The 14062-nt window shown below is 40.3% G+C and overlaps 1 non-coding gene across 1 annotated transcript; it reads left to right on the forward strand.

Annotated features, from left to right (window-relative positions):
• The first annotated feature begins 13452 nt into the window (after window positions 1-13452).
• LOC120863143 lies at window positions 13453-13559 on the forward strand. The gene has a single exon (XR_005720943.1). It is a non-coding gene; the product is annotated as a U6 spliceosomal RNA (small nuclear RNA).
• The last annotated feature ends 503 nt before the right edge of the window (window positions 13560-14062 follow it).

Consider the following 14062-nt stretch of genomic DNA (forward strand, 5'->3'; position numbering starts at 1 on the left):
TTTCTTGTTCATGACTTTCTTTAACCTCTAGGTGGGTTACATTTTTTAGCCTGAAGTGGAAGCACCAGGAGTGACTTTTGCCAGGGCTTTACCCCTTCTAGAATCTCCATCAGTCTTTCTCCCTTATTTGAGTCTGAAACTTGATATTTGCTCATTGACACACAAAGCCACTCTACTTCCCTTACAAGAAGATGGCCAGGTGGTCTTTTCTGGCTCAAGTCCCTCCCTCCTCCCTCCCCATCTTCCACAGAAATAATATATTGTATTCCACTTGCTAGAGTTTTGCATAAAAGAGCAAGTGAATATAGAAAAGAGCAGGAGTCTCTTCTCTGAGAAAGTGCATAAGCTATAGTAGATCTATGGTATGAGACTCAATGACATATGGATAGGGCTTCCCTGGTAGCTCAGCCGATAAAGAATCCTCCTGCAATGCAGGAGACCCTGGTTCAATTCCTGGGTCAGGAAGATCTGCTGGAGAGGCTACCCACTCCAGTATTCATGGGCTTCCCTTGTGGCTAAGCAGTAAAGAATCCTCCTGCAATGCGGGAAACCTGGATTTGATCCCTGGGTTGGGAAGATGCCCTGGAGAAGGGAGAGGCTACCCGCTCCAGCATTCTGGCCTGCAGAATTCAATATATGGGTATTGGCTGCTAGATGACTTTTTAATCTCCTCTTTCTTAGCGGTGTTTGGAGCATGTGATGTATTACTTGGTCCTGAATTGCTATTTTCGCTTACGCTGTCCATGTTTAGCCCATCCTGGAAAAGTGTCACCGCAAGTTGAACCTGTCATTTCCTCTGCTGTATGACACTAACTTCTACAAGGAATAGCAGACATCAGCTTGACATTATGGGGAGAATGTCGGAAGCCTGGTGGTCTGAAAACGATAGGTGTTCTGCCAAAAGCCAGGGCCTTAAACTCAGCCTCCTGGGTCCTGACATTTTTGGTCATCTAGGTGTAATCCCAGAGAGGCCTGGTGAATATGAGCCTGCTGGCCTGTGAACCATATACATGTTATGTTTTACTGAGATAAACCCGAAGGTTACATTTCCCACAAAGGACACCAGTGGATATCATGGACATTTGGTGAGTCTTTTTCATCAGTGTTAATATCAGAAAAGTTTTAATGATAGAAAAGGCATAGGCACCAGCCCAGTGGGGAAGCTTCTAGATGTGCTGTCACAGCTGTTAATCCTTCAGTTTTTAGATTTTAAGGTGACAGGCAGGGGACCAGAACAAAGGGCTAGGGCTGCTTTTAATTCCTTCCAGGACAAAGCTACCAGATTCACAGTAGCAAGGACTGTACGAAGTATGTACCTGGGGGACTTCCCTGTTGGTCCAGTGGCTAAGACTCCACGCTCCTCATGCAAGGCGCCCAGGTTTGATCCCTGATTAGATCCCACATGCCACAATTAAGAGTTTGCAGGCCGCAACTAAGAGCTGGTGCAGCCAAATAAATGAATGTGAAAAAAATACATACAAGAGATGGGGGAGAAGGGCTGGGAAGAGGGGCTTGCCAGCCATTCCAGAATTGTGCCTATCATACCACTAGAATTGCTTTGAGGATTTGCTGAGTAATGGCTAGAAAATACTCAGCACAGTGCCTGAAACAAATGTTATCTGTTATTATTATTGGGTTATTATTTCTTTGAGCCTTAATTTTCTCATTTGTGAAACAGAGATAAAAAGAACAGAGACATTCTAGGAATTAAATGCAGTACTGTAGGTGAATGAACTTTTTAAATTATAAAGAGCTGTACAAATTTAATTATATTAATCTTCATGCAAGGAGGAGGATGAGTGGAGGAGGAAACACAAAGTCTTCAAGGACCCTAAGGGGAACTGATATTTCTATACAGTGTGAGTTTAACTTGCACTGAGTGGGCCCAGGTTAAGCAGAGGAGATGTGGGAAGGGTTAGAAATGCCTTAGCTGACCTTTGAACTTATTGGCTGCCATGTCCTAAATAGCAAAAGAGTGATTCTTTATGTCTGTGTCTCTATTTCTGCTTTGCAACTAAGATCATCTCTAACATTTTTCTAGATTCCACATATATGCATTATATACACATATCTGACTTACTTCACTCTGTAAGCGAACAAATGTATGGATACTGGGAGGGGGACAAGTGGGGGTGGGATGAATTGGGAGATTGAGGTTGACATATATACACTATTGATACTATACTATCAATAATCAATTAATTAAGTATTAATTAATTAGTATCAATTAATTAAGTATTTAATGAGAATCAACTATAGAGCATAGAGAAATCTACTCAGTGCTCTGTGGTGAACTAAATGGGAAGGAAATCCAAAAAGAGAGGATATATGTAAACATAAACTTGTTTCACTTAGTTGTACAACAGACACTAATACAACTTTGTAAAGCAACTAGACTACAATAAAAAAAAATAGCAACACACACACACACACACAAGAGTGATTCTTGTACCCTGAGTCAAATGGATGAGAATTAAGATTTATTCAAGAAAGACTCAGTGCCAAGTATTGTGCTAATAATGATAATTCTCATAGTAGTAATGATAGTATTGAAAAATAAAGATAACATATTGAGTACTTTGTAGCAGATACTTCATGTATATCATGCATTATAATTTTCTCAAAATCTCTGTGGTGAAACAGAAAACACATAGTTTGCTATAGAGGAAGCTAAGCCTAAGACAGCTGTTGAATCCAGGTCTGTTTCTCTTTTCGTTTGTCTCTGTGTTCAGTGCGTCTCATCCTCAGTACACAGCCAGATAGCAAACCCAACCTCAAAAGTTCACAAAGCTTTTTTGTTTGTTTGTTTTTGTTTTTTTGTTCAGCAAAATCTATTGGTAGACGTTGCAAACAATCTAATTCATGCTGAATTCAACTGTGTGTGTGTGTGTTAGTTGCTCAGTCATGTCTGACTCTTTGCGACCCCATGGACTGTAGCCCATAAGGTTCCTCTGTCCATGGAGTTCTGCAGGCAAGAATACTGGAGTGGGTTGTCATTCCCTTCTCCAAGGGATCTTCCCCATTCAGGCATCGAGTCTGGGTATCCTGCATTGCAGGCATATTCTTTACCCTCTGAGCCACCAGGGAAACCGATCATCATGTGGGTAGTAAATATCTCTTTCTCTACACAAAGTTTCCATTTAATTTTAAAAGGCAGAAGCATTACTGCAAGTGCTTCCTAAGTGCTAAAAAACTGGATATGTTTATTCATTTATTGGCATTAATAGGAATAAAAAATTTTTTTAAACTAGTAGGAATCACCAAAGATAGTCATATATTGAGACAAGAGCAATAAGCAATACAAATTTCAATTCTCCTTGGTCAAAGAGAACTTTGACTTAGAAGCTCTGGAAACTTATTAGCACTGGAAATGTGAATTTCATTTAGATGGACTGCTAGCTGTGATAGCAAGAAGAGATCCAGCATGAGCAATCATGCCCAGCAAGGTCAGAATCCTGCCTGCCTCTTGCTTGTGCTCTCTGAAAATTTTAGATAACATATATCTGGATAATTTTTTTCAATGGTGGGTGTTTGATAAACAGTTTGGAATTATGAATAAGCTATATTAACTTCCCACTCAGTCTCCTTTTAGGGAAAATTGCTTTGTTTATAAAATAGTTCTCTTTAGGATAATACCTTTTGAATGAATTAGATGAATTAGATGCCAACCAATATGTATCCATGTTCTCTTTCCTATATGAAAATGACCTGAAAGTCTTAGCATCAATTGCTTTGTGATAGTATCTCAGTTGTGATGACAGATTACTTTTTTTGAATCTCAGTTTCTTTTCATGGTCCCTGTCAGCATGCTTGTGCAAGATACTGGCTGGCAATGGGGTCCATGGTGATGATGCTAAAAGGTCAGAGATGTAGAAAAGTATAGCTGGAAAACATTTTAGATAGTATCTGTTTAGGGTTTCTCAAACTGAATTAAAGCCCAGGCCTCCTTGAAAGGCCAAATTCCTTGCACTTTCAGTGTTGACTTAAACTCTATTAAGATAATAGAGAAAAGTATGTACATTTATAAAAGTAAGATGAAGACTAATTATCAATTTAGTATGAAAAATTACTTTGTTGAGACAAAATTTATAACACTGAATTTAATATAAAAATGTTTAAATTTTAGATGTCATTTGTGGATTGGATTCCTTTGACCTTCAATGTAGTGGAACATCATTGGAGTCCTTACTATTATTGATATTGATGCCCTTTCAGAACATGTATTCATTTCAAATGGACCTATACATTTATAGTATATCCCAATATTGGAGATTTAGAAAGTTTTTTTCAACCAAAAGAATTCTCTGAGTTTTGGTTGCTGCATTTATTCTAACAGTGTATACATGTAAGCAACATGTTTCTTGGCAAAGTGCATTTGACTCTGATGCCACAGTGTTATTTATTTCTTTTTTGTTGTTGTTTGTTTTAAGTTCAGTTCAATCTGCTTTTGATACTGGAATTCTAGGAACTCTATTCTCTATTCAAACCACATTGTTTCCCAGTGCCACTGGAGTACCATAAAACCTACCTTGTTATACATTGAATCATTTATAACATTACATTTCTATCTATTTTCTTCCCCTTAGCCCAAGGGATACATTTTGATGGGGCTTCCCCAGTGACTCAGCAGTAAAGAATTCACCTGCAATGCCAACGTGCAGGAGACATGGTTTTGATCCCTGGGTCAGGAAGATCTCCTGGAGGAGGAAACAGCAACCCACTTCAGTATTCTTGCCTGGAGAATCCCATGGACAGAGGAGCCTGGCAGGCTACAGACCATGGGGTTGCAAAAAGTCAGACTCGACAGAGCGACTGAGCATGTATGTACATCATGATGCTTTACCACATTTCTTGTATCATTAAATCGATTTCAGTTTAATAAGTAAATTAAGGAAATGAAGTCTTATTTTATTAAAAATATCTTTAAATTGTAAAGGAAAAAAATGTTTTCATCTGCAACTGGTAAGCAAAACCAAACTAGTCTTTTGATGTTAGAATATGCCAACAGAATGGTGGTCACGCTTGTTACCCACCACATGTGTAAGATAAAGACTGTGGTTACAGGTGGTCCTTAGGCACCATAGGATTGTAAAGTGTTCATCACTTTAGTCGTACCCAACTCTTTGTGACCCCATGGACTGTGGTCCGCCAGGCTCCTCTGTCCATGGGATTCTCTAGGCAAGAATACTGGAGTGGGTTGCTATCCCCTTCTTCAGGGGATCTCCCCAACCTAGGAATTGAACCCCGGTCTCCTACATTGCAGGCAGATTCTTTTACCATCTGAGCCACCAGGAAGGGCAAACACAAATGCAAGCACTGAATTATAGGGCAGTCTTGGTAATGAGAAAGTAATCCAGATGACTCAAAACGTACTTTTTAAAAAAGATCATTGCTAAAATTGAAAGATAATGTGAACTTTCTTATAGTAAAATGGAGCAGGATCCTATGATCCTTCACCACCCGTGTCCTCCACCTGCCTTTTTTCTGTAGAAAAACTTTAGCCACAGAGTAAGTTTAATCAGAGAAGTGAGAAAATGCAGAAGCAAAGGAACACAGTCAAACAGGACAAAATAATATTAGTTTAGTCATTAAGCAGAGTCAAGGACTTTTAGTTCCTCCTCAAGGGCTGTGGATAATATTATGAGCCATATCCTGTGAGCTGTCTTATAAATACTGGAAGCCCCAGCAGGTGGAAAGAGTTAACTACATGATGACCAGTTGCTTGTTGCTCTAAGGTCAATAAAGAGGCCAGGTTGGTGGAAAGGAAAGTGTGCTTTATTTCGAATGCTGACAACCTGGGGAGGTGGAGGGGGACTCCTGTCCAAAGACCAACTCCCCCACACTGGGCATCAGTGGATAAGAGCTTTCATAGGCAGAGGGATGGAGAAGGCAGTGGCACCCCACTCCAGTAGTCTCGCCTGGAAAATCCCATGGAGAGAGGAGCCTGGAAGGCTGCAGCCCATGGGGGCGCTAAGAGTTGGACGTGACCGAGCGACTTCACTTTCACTTTTCACTTTCATGCATTGGAGAAGGAAATGGCAACCCACTCCACTGTTCTTGCCTGGAGAATCCCAGGGATTGGGGAGCCTGGTGGGCTGCCGTCTATGGAGTCACACAGAGTCAGACATGACTGACGTGACTTAGCAGCAGCAGCAGCAGACAGAGGGAGGGGGCTACATGCAGAAACAGCACAGTCAGCTGACAGTCAAATTGAAATTGATCATGTGGTGGTCTGCATGATCCATTGTGCACAGTTAGTCTTCAGTTCCGGAGAAGGCACTGGTGACCCACTCCAGATCTCTTGCCTGGAAAATCCCATGGACGGAGGAGCCTGGGAGGCTGCAGTCTATGGGGTCGCAAAGAGTCGGACACGACTGAGCGACTTCACTTTCACTTTTCCCTTTCATGCGCTGGAGAAGGAAATGGCAACCCACTCCAGTGTTCTTGCCTGGAGAATCCCAGGGACGGGGGAGCCTGGTGGGCTGCCGTTTATGGAGTCGCACAGAGTCAGACACGACTGATGCGACTTAGCAGCAGCAGCAGTCTTCCGTTCCAGGGTCAGTTTGTTCCCATTTTTGAGGCCAGTTCTCAGAACTGTGGCAGATTGTGCCATGGTTGCAGCCTGGTCATCTTGTACGTGGGTGGGAATGTTTACTCTGAATTTTAGTTGTGTTTAAATCTGTAATCAAGGAACTCCATGTGAGACAAGATTGGTGTAGTTTTGAAAATCTAATTTAATGCTACTTTTTGTAAAAGGAATAGTGTAAATCCTTCACAATGGCTTGAGGAATGAGGTGCTTCCAGAGAACTCGCAATTGTTTCTTTATTCACCAAGTCCATTGAACTGGAACTGTGAATATTCTCTCTTGCAATAGTTTCTTCTGCTTCTTTTTCTTTCAGGTTTCATCTCCATCTAATACGCAATTCTCACATAAATATACTTTCTAACAAAAGCTGCTATATTTGGGTTGTATTATTTCCCTGGGCTATTATATCTCCTGCCACTGATCTTTTAAATATATAAATCAAATTTGAAAACCAAGCTTTTAAAGGACAGTTGGTGCTTTGATGAAAATGTCATAAGGTAGAGCCATCTGTTGTAGGTGACATTTTTTTCTCCCTTCATGCCTAACTAGAAACTTTCAAGTAGTATTTAAGTTGGAGTTAGGACTTTGGACTAGAAATAGTATTATTTTACTTCACCATTTAGCACAGTCATCAGTTGAGATCTTGATTTTATCTTTGTAAAAGATATACTTTTTTCATTTAAGGAGACCATTTGTGACCTTGACTCCTATCATTCTGTTAGTATATTGACTCAATGAGGGTAACCTTTGCTAGTCCGTGTTAGAATGTGAGATACATACCTACTTATTCAACAAACACCTATGGAGAACCACAAAGTGTTTAATATGAGACGAAGATGACTTCTAGCTCTTGTTAATTGGAAAAATGAAAAAAATCGAGATAAAGAAACAGAATGATCTCTTGCTAATTGACAATGAAAAAATAAAACTTACAAATAAAATTACAGTTAACAATCCAAATGTGAATATAACACCAATTTTAATGAATTTATCACTTCTGTTTTTAGAGGCTACTCACAAGTTTGTGCTATTTAAATTTTTATATCTTCTCTTATGTCATACATATGACCACAGGTTCTCTTCCTGAGGTCACCAGTGATCTTCATATTGCTAAATTCACTGGACAGTTCTAAATCTTCATCTTGCCTCATCATCAGTACTTGGCAGAGTTTATCATCTCATCATTCTAGAAACATTCTTCATTTGGCTTATAGGATTCCACATTCTCTTGCGTTTTCTTCTTACTTCACTAGCCATTTTCCCTCCACTTTCTTTCCCTGGCTCCTCCAATCTTCATCTTTTCACTTTGGTAATATCCTTGGGTTTCTTCTCTTCATTATCTCTTTATTGATTACTGTAGAACCTTGAAAAGCACAGTACAGCAGCTGGCACTACTTAGCAATACAGCTATTTCACTGCTGCCTTTATGCTTGCTTCTGGACATCCTGAGCTTGAAATAAAGATACTGTACTCTGTACAGTAAAGTACACAAAAGTGCAACTGCTTGTAGAGGATGCACGCATGTGACAATGTATGCCAGACACATGAGCTAACCTACATGATTGGACATGTGAACGCATGTTCGAATATTTGAAAGTCTGCAGCTTGATGGTTCATATGTAGGGGGCTTACTGTACCTCAGCTCAGGGAGAAATGATGAATTATTGAATAAATGTTGCTGGTACAACTGGCTGTGTAAAAAATCAACATGTACTCCCACCTTTATCTGCATCTTAAAGGAAAAAATTTCAAATCAGTTAGAAATTTAATATAAAAATATCAGTATCTTACAACAAAATCCTGGTGCTTATATGAAAAATCTAGGGGCTGGAGATACCTTACCCATGACTGCAAATCCAGGGACTGTTAAAGAAAAGACAGGATATTTGATTATGTAAATACGGCAAAAGATACTATAAACTAAGTCAAAATGCAAATGAAAGCCATGGGAAAATATCTGCAATATAGAGAACAGACAAATGTTTAATATTCATAATATTCAAAGACCTCCTGCAAATTGAGACAAGTTGCCAGAAGACCTCAATAGAGATATAATCAAAAAGCATGAATAAATAATTCAGTGAAGAGAAAAGTCAGATAGGTTGTAGCCAGATGAAGATCCTAAAACTCACTAATGATTCAGAGATGCAAATTTAAGTAACATCAAGATGTTATTTTATAACTCAGACAGATGGAAATTGAAAGCCCAATAATACCTACTGCTGGTGGGAATGCAGGGCAAAGGCTTCTCTCATTCACTGCAGGTGAAAATGGGCAAAGCTTCTCTCATTCACTGCAGGTGAAAATATGCATTGTTATAGCCTTTTAGTAATAGAACATCTGGCAACAGTATTAAAATTATAAATACAAATACACTCTGACCCAGAAATTTCACTCTAGGGAATCTAACCTGTATAAATAAGATGGGGGAATTTTATGCAGCCTGTACAAAGAATCTACCTATTGGAACCTACTTATTAGTTGATGCAGCGGGGTTAGTTATCAAGGAGTTATGACTGTGAAAAGCAAGATGTCAAAGAGTGCATAAAAATCCAGTTTTTATAAAATAATTACAAATTCACACCTGTCTATAGGATTAATAGCTTTCTTATACGCTTGTATGAGAAGGAAGAGAATTATGGTAGACTGTTAACATGGGCTCCCTAAGGCAAAAAGGAGGTGGGTTAGGTGAGGAAGGGGGAGCCAGTGAAGAAGAAAAGCATTAACATACAATAAAAGTTTGTCAAGACAGGGACTTCCCTGGTGGTCCAGTGGTTGAGAATCTGCCTTCCAATGCAGTGGGTTCAATCCCTGTTTGCAAACTAAGATTCCACATGCTACAGGGCAACTAAGTCTGCATGTCACAACTAAAGAAGCTCAAGGGCCACAAAGACTGAGACTGGATGCCGCAGTGAAGGTGAAGACTCACTGCAGCCAAAATAAAAAATTATATTAAAAATTAAAAGACAGAAATAAAATTAAACAGATTTTAAAAACTATGCTGATACAATCACATTTGTGCTTTTAAGCACATTTCTATAGATTTTAAGGTGAAATGAAATGAAATCAAATATGAATAAAATAAGGCAAAATTTATGGAATTATTCCTCCCACATCCTTCCCTCTTCTCCTACCAATTATCTTTATTTTAATTTGCTTATATAAGTAACAATTCTATTTTATAGCCTGGTAGTTGCCCAGCCCAGAAGTCGGAGTGGGTAGGTGTGATGCTGGGTGTGGGACTGGGGGGACTCATTTGTCACATGTGACTGAGACCAGCTTTATGGATACAGCACAGTCTGTGCTTGTTTAGACTAAGGGCTATGTGGTCGGTTTTCCTCAGTGGGCCTACAACTGGGTCTGAATGATGAGCAAAAATAAGCATAAATTGTGCCCTTATTGAACTCATGTCTTTTCCCTGAGTCCTGTTGAAGAATTCTATCCTATCACACAACATGAAACTTCCATTATGTACCCACATTTCCTTCAGATAGTTCATGCAGAGTTTCTAGTACCTACTCTGTTAAACACTGGCTGATCACTATGATTCATATACAGGTAAATGATGCCTGCAGGTGGTTCTCAGCGAGACTGTGGCTTGAGGGGAGAGATGCTCATTTACCAGTGGGATGCTGCGATAAAGCACAGGGAGCTAGGTTTGGTGCTCTGTGATGACCTAGCAGAGTGGGATGGGAATGGGGAAGGAAGAAGGCTCGAGAGGATGAGGATCTATGTATGTATATAGCTGGTTCATTTCCCTGTACACCAGAAACTAACACAACATTATAAAGCAATTATATTACAATAAAAAAAAAAGATTAAATGGGTTCAGTTCAGTTCAGTTCAGTCACTCAGTTGTGTCCGACTCTTTGCCACCCCATGAACCACAGCATGCCAGGCTTCCCTGTCCATCACCAACTCCCGGAGTCCACCCAAACCCATGTCCATTGAGTTGGTGATGCTATCCAACCATCTTATCCTCTGTCATCCCCTTCTCCTCAATCTTTCCCAGCATCAGGGCCTTTTCAACTGAGTCAGCTCTTCGCATCAGGTGGCCAAAGTATTGGAGTTTCAGCCTCAACATCAGTCCCTCCAACGAACACCCAGGACTCATCTCCTTCAGGATGGACTGGTTGGATCTCCTTGCAGTCCAAGGGACTCTCAAGAGTCTTCTCCAACACCACAGTTCAAAAGCATCAATTCTTCAGCGCTCAGCTTTCTTTATGGTCCAACTCTCACATCCATACATGACCACTGGAAAAACCATAGCCTTGACTAGATGGACCTTTGGTGACAAAGTAATGTCTCTGCTTTTGAATATGCTATCTAGGTTGATCATAACTTTCCTTCCAAGGAGTAAGAGTCTTTTAATTTCATGACTGCAGTCACCATCTGCAGTGATTTTGGAGCCCCCCAAAATAAAGACAGCCACTGTTTCCACTGTCTCCCCATCTATTTGCCATGAAGTGATGGGACCGGATGCCATGATCTTAGTTTTCTGAACATTGAGCTTTAAGCCAATTTTTTCACTCTCCTCTTTCACTTTCATCAAGAGGCTTTTTAGTTCTTCTTCACTTTCTGCCATAAGGGTGGTGTCATCTGCATATCTCAGGTTATTGATATTTCTCTCGGCAATCTTGATTTGTAAGTGCTAACAAAGAGATATCAACAAAGTGGGTGGGAAGCATACAGGGAATGCTTTTAGAACAAGCAATGGCTGCGTTGGCTTGGGCAGGGAGGGAACAGCAGCAAGGCTTGGAGTCATCATAATACCTTTGGCTTTAGCACAAGGAAGCTGTCCCAAGTGTCTGGATGCTGTGAAAGGGCGAGGGTTGCAGGATGGTTTGAGATCAGGTCATGGACAGTCTTCAATTCCATGCTAAGGATTTAGAACAGGCCATGATGCGATCTGACATGTGCATGTTAGGAAACTCGGTGTAGGCCAGTGTTCCAGGATGAACTGAAGAATAGAAGCTGGAGACAAGAAAGGCTTGAAGTGGTGCAGCAGTCCTTGTGAAAGGCAGGGCAGGTGATGAGACCCTGGACCAGGGCTGGGAGAATAGAAATGGGATAAGTAGTAAGAAGTGGGTAAGTGGGATTTCAAAATAACTTCAAACAACTTGACATGTTATTTAAAAAAAAGGATAATGTGGTTGAGATTTTTCATCTGAATGAGTAGAAGGAGGCAGATGCTACTGTTTATGGCAGGAAGGGAGCGGGTCTATGAACGAGAAGGAGTTTTATGTGAGGTGCCAGTATGGCAATCATTCACTCATTCCTGCATTCATTATATTCCTAGGTAATATTGGCTTTTGCGCCAGTGCTGTGAGCACTAGGGATGTAGAATCGAACATATTAGATTAAAAATTCCTGCCCGTGGAAGCTTGCATGGAGCTGCTGCTGCTGCTAAGTCACTTCAGTCGTGTCCAACTCTGTGCGACCTCATAGACGGCAGCCCACCAGGCTCCCCCGTCCCTGGGATTCTCCAGGCAAGAACACTGGAGTGGGTTGCCATTTCCTTCTCCAATCTTGCATGGAGAGATAAGCAATAAACAAAATATGTAAGCAACACCTATGTTTTAGAAGTTGTAATTGCTATGGAGAAGAGTAAGGCAGGGAGAGGGAACAGGGAATGCAGGAGTCTGAGGTAGTTTGTGTTGCAGTTTTAAAGGGGGTGGTCAGGAAGTTCTCACTGACATTAGATAAAGACATGAAGGAGGCAAGGAAGCCAGCCATGCACATGAAGGGAAACAGTGTTTCAAACAGAGAAAGCAGCAGATGCAAAGGCCTGGAGGTGGGAGTGTGCTTGGCATCCTCAAAAGACAACAGCAAGCCTAGTCTAGGCCATTGTCATGAATTTGAAAAGATGCAAGTAAACATATGGATAAATAAAGGTGTTAAACACAGTGATGGAACAAATTCCCTGGAATTTGAGGGAAATGTGAGCTGGTCATATAGATGCAGGACCAACTCCAAGACATGATGGCTGAAGCCAAGAGAATAAGGAAAGAGGAAAAGAAAGGCAGTGAAGGACAGATAAATAAGGGAGTGAAAGGACTTTCTGCGGTCCCAGTTGTAAGATGTGAGCAGAGGTACAGAAACCAGGGAAGGATGCTGAGTAGCTGGAGAGGGCTGGGATGTTGCCATGAAGACTTAGTATGTAGTTCCACATTCAAATTTCTTTACTTAATGAATTTATAAGCAATGATGGTTAAAAATAATAGTGTATTCAAAATTATTCTGCAAAATATTCTATCCTATAGGATGGGATCTTAGTTAATTAGAGAAAGCTTTGCCAAAATGTTAAGTCTAGCACTGGCAAAGATTCCATCTCCCTGCAATTTCTTTCAATTCTGTATGTTTTTCTATTGTGTCTCATATTGTTAGCTTTGAAAACAGGAGAATTAGGTTATTCTGAGCAGTTACTAGGTAAGCACAGATGGTTTTGTGTGGTTGCTGGGTGGCCAGCCCTGTGGCACAGATCTATACTCATAAATTGAGTTTGTCAAAAGCAGGGAGAATATCCACCTCTTTACAGGAGCTGTATTTCACCAACCTGATTTTCTTTTCTCTCCCTCTACTACAGCGAAGCACCTGAGTGAACTCTCACATATCATAATCAATAATCTCTTACTTGCTCCTGGGAACAACATATTATTTTTTGTTTGTTCCTGAGCATCTTTCATATGCAATAAGCCCAGCTGACATATGTATCCATTAATTAAGAGTGTCAAAGTTTAATGACTGAAGGAAGATAAGGAAAGTCTCGCTAGGGGTCAGGTCTAATAAATTGCGTGGGTTTATTTGTAGTGCTAATCAACTGTTTTTGGTCTCTCTTTTTTCAGCCAAGTTAAATGTGAGTTACATGCTCACTACTGTAGCACAAACACTAAAATCAAAATGACACAGAGAAGATTAACGTGCAACCTGACCAAGTATGATATGCAAATTTGTGAAGCATTTCATTTTTTTTTAAGTGAGTTACAGCCACAAAACCTAAAATCTTCTAGTTTCCTCATTGCTACTTTTTTCGTTAAGAGGAATTTACTGGCTAAGAATGTGGTCATTGACAAAACCTGTCTTTGGTCTTCATTATTTGTAAACTACATGATCACAGGCAAGTTATCTTTCTCCTTACCCTCAATTTTTTCATCTGTCTCGAAAGAGTTGTTTGTGAAGCTTAAGTGAGATAAAGCATGCAACACATAATATAGGGTCAATAGTGATTAAAAGTTTGGAAAAACTTATACTTTCTGTCATAAACTCACACCCACCAAAAAGAAAGCCCCACAGAGTCGCTTTAAAGTCAGCCTGACTACTGGATTCTGAATAAAGAGGTTATCATTATTTCTTACTTGTTAAGCATCCTGAAGGACTGTGTTTGCATATGTATATAATGTAAACTTCCCAGGTGGTGCTAGTGGCAAAGCATCTGCCTGCCAGTGCAGCAGACACAAGAGCCGAGGGTTTGATCC

Source organism: Oryx dammah, unplaced genomic scaffold (assembly GCF_014754425.2).
Source record: "Oryx dammah isolate SB20612 unplaced genomic scaffold, SCBI_Odam_1.1 HiC_scaffold_4, whole genome shotgun sequence".
NCBI lineage: Eukaryota > Metazoa > Chordata > Mammalia > Artiodactyla > Bovidae > Oryx > Oryx dammah.